The following is a 3,495-nucleotide window of genomic DNA, read 5'->3' on the forward strand; positions in this document are numbered from 1 at the left end:
TCTCAAATAGAGCTATTATACCAACAGATGTCATAACTTTTCTAATTAATGTGAAATGTGGTTGTAGTGGTCCTGAATTTTATCCTTGCAACTCACAACAGTGTTCAAATACTGGAGTTTCCCATTTTCTGTGTCACTTTGCCAATTGTTGGGAGCTCTGCCCAAAACTGAACTGTTTTCATCAGCTTCCTTGCCTTAAGAAAATTGTCCTCATGTCTGTTATTCATATTACACACTACGATTATTATTTTTAGGAAAGTGAGCACAGTAATAAGTATAACATATTTTGCTCTTACCATTCTTTATATGATGGCCAAACCTCTAATCTAGACTTGGTAATTTTTTCTTTGAGTATTTTGAAACACAAAGCCAAAGTAAAATTGTTTGTTATAATGTCATACACAATCCCAAAACAATAAGCAAGGAGTGGCTCATTTGAATGCATGAAGGTAGAATTGATAGAAAAATAGGCAACACTGAATAGAATAAAGGCCAGCAAGCCAGCAGGTCCTGCCTCCCTCAACTTCCCACATTCTGGGGATCCAAATTCAGGTTGTCACGCTTGTACAGTAGTCCTTTACCCACTGAGCCATTTCCTCAGCCCATTCTTCATTTTAAACAGCTTTATTTTCATAGAAATGTACAGCAGAAACTAAATAAATAGGTTTGTGCACAAAGCCTTTGCTTGGCCACTAGACATGTCACACAAAGAATGTTGTTTTCTGAGTTTTACTTTGTTTCTTAAAAGCACAAGTGAAGGCATCTATTGTGTATGCTTAATAATAATCAAATGAAATTAATTAAAGGATAAAACAGCTAGTATACAGTAAGTATTTAAGAAACACTCTGACATGCTATCAAAGTACCTCAAAGCTGGAAATTATAATATTCTTATATGTCACTTAAATTGACTTGGCACAGGCACAAATATGTATTACATATTAGAATGAAACATTATAATAAGAGATAAATGATTTGAAGGTATCACCATTTCTGAATGTTAATCTTATGTATGTGTTCTATAAGCATTGAGGACAATTTTTTTTTTTTTTTTTACTTTTTTCATACCACAGCATTCACATCAGGTACCACTAGAGGGACTTGTATTATCAGAAGTGTCTCACAGAATCTTCAGCAGTAAAGAAAAGAAAAATATATTTTTCAGTTAAGAGGAAAAAAAATGTTTTGAAGTAAAAGTGTAGAATTAAAGTATCTTAAAATGGCATTTTTGTATTGATTCACCTAAGATAGACTACCTCATAACAATCATTATCTTGTAGACTATCACGAAGCACCATAGTTTACATTAGATTTTACATTAATATTGTACATTTCTTCTAGGTCTCTGCTTCTCCCCATTCCAGAGACAGCCACATCTTCTCAAACAGTGCAAGTTCCATCCCTGAGATATGATAGTGAAGGTTGGAGCGAAAGGATTTGGCAGTTTTGGGTGGGTGCCTGATTGCCAGAGCTTCTGTCAACTCTGGCAAAATGATTGTAGTTGCCATCAATGACCCCTTCATTGACCTCAACGATATGGTATACATGTTCCAGTATAAATGTACCCATGCAAGTTCCACTGCACAGTCAAGGAGACTGGTCATCAAAGGGAAGGCCATCATCTATTTCCAGGAGGAAGATTTTGCCAACATCAAATTTGGTGATACTGATGCTAAGTATTTTGTGGAGTCCACTGGTGTCTTCACCACCATGGAGAAAGCCATGATCATTTTGAAGGGTTTTCTAAAAGGGTTATCATCTCTTCTACATCAGCTGATACCCCTATGTTTATGATTGTATGACGCACTAGAAGTATGACAACTCACTCAAGATTGTCTTCAATGCTTCCTGCACCAATAACTGTTTAGTCCTCCCTGGTCAAGAACATCCATGGCAACTGTGGCATTGTGGAAGGACTCATAACCACAGTCCCTGCCATCAATGCCTCCCTGAAGGCTGTGGATGACACCCCTAAGAATCTGTTATGTGATAGCTGTGGGGTGGTGCAGAATACCATTTCTGTACCCATAGTGCTGCCAAGGCTGTGGGCGTGGTTATCCTAGAGCTGAATGAGACACCTACAGAAAGCTACCAAATATGATGACATCAAGAAGATGGCAAAGCAGGCATTGGAAGGTCTACTAAAGGGCACCCTGGACTACACTGAGAATTAGGTTTTCTCCTGAAACTTTAACAGAGATTCCCGTTCTTCCACATTTGATGCTAAGGTTTGCATTGCTCTCAATGACAACTTTGTAAAGCTCATTTCCTATTCTGACAAGGATATGGCTATAGCAATAAGATGGGAGACTTCATGGTGTTCATGACCTCCAAGGAGCTAGAAGCCATGAGCCATCCATCCCAGCAAGAATAAGAAAGAAAGAGGAGCCAACATTGAGCTTCTCCCCTCACAGTTGATATCCCAGAAGTCCAGAAGAAGGGGAGGTGCTTAGGGAGTACTAGCTCTTGAATACCATCAATAAAGTCCACTTTACTCACTTAAAAAATCATGTTTTTAGCAAATCCATAAATAAAAGTAAAATATATAAGTAAAAGAATAACATAAAAAATCAAACAACAACAACAAAACAAATTAAAATACAACTTCTTTGAAAGATCCAAAGACGGCACACAAACTTGTGAAAACTTGTGCTATAAGAACTTTGTTATTGTCAACAAGTTACAAATTTAACTTCTATTTTTACAATTTAGGACTATTATCTAAATGATTAAAAGGTAGCTCATGGTCCGAATGCTATGAACAAAAGCAAGCACAGACATATTTTGCCAGGAATGTAAATTGGTTCCACAATCATAGTAAATATTAAGGAGATATCTCAAGAATCAAAAATACAACTACCACATGACTCAGAAAACCTACTACTGCTATATATGGTCAAAAGACAGTGCTAGAGATAAAATTAGACTTAGGGTTAAGTTTAGAGCTAGGTGTGCTGTTAGGGTTAGCATTAGTCTTGAGGTTATGAAATAATGTTGGTTTTAACATTATTATCAATATCTGACATGTGAAATCAACCTGTGTCCATTAGTAATGAATGGATAGATAAAATGCTATATTTATATCACTGAGCCTTAAACAGGATATTTTATAACTTGAGATAGTAATGAACTCCAAAGTGAAATAAGGCAGAAACAAACACAAATCGGGTCTGATCTCACTTACATGTAGAATTTATAAAAGACAAATCCATGAAAGTAAAGATTGGTTACCAGATATCAGGGATTGGAGGAAGCGAGAAAAGTGACATTTAAAAGGTAAACATTTTCAGCTGACACAAAATAAGTTATAGATATCTAATGTAGTCTACAGATACAATGGTTAATAAAAATGTACTTTAGGAATTTGAAGAAAGACTCAATTTTAAGTATTCCTACCATATTTATATAGAAAATGGACACATATCTTTGAAGGGATGAATATGTTCATGAACTTGAATTTAGAAGTAATTTGACAGTATATGTGATTACTAGAAT

The 3,495-nt window shown here is 35.7% G+C and overlaps 1 pseudogene; it reads left to right on the top strand.

The window, feature by feature from the left end:
* The first annotated feature begins 1,409 nt into the window (after positions 1-1,409).
* LOC118593853 lies at positions 1,410-2,063 on the top strand (annotated as a pseudogene).
* The last annotated feature ends 1,432 nt before the right edge of the window (positions 2,064-3,495 follow it).

The sequence above is a fragment of the Onychomys torridus genome, chromosome 12 (assembly GCF_903995425.1).
Source record: "Onychomys torridus chromosome 12, mOncTor1.1, whole genome shotgun sequence".
Taxonomy (NCBI): Eukaryota; Metazoa; Chordata; class Mammalia; order Rodentia; family Cricetidae; genus Onychomys; species Onychomys torridus.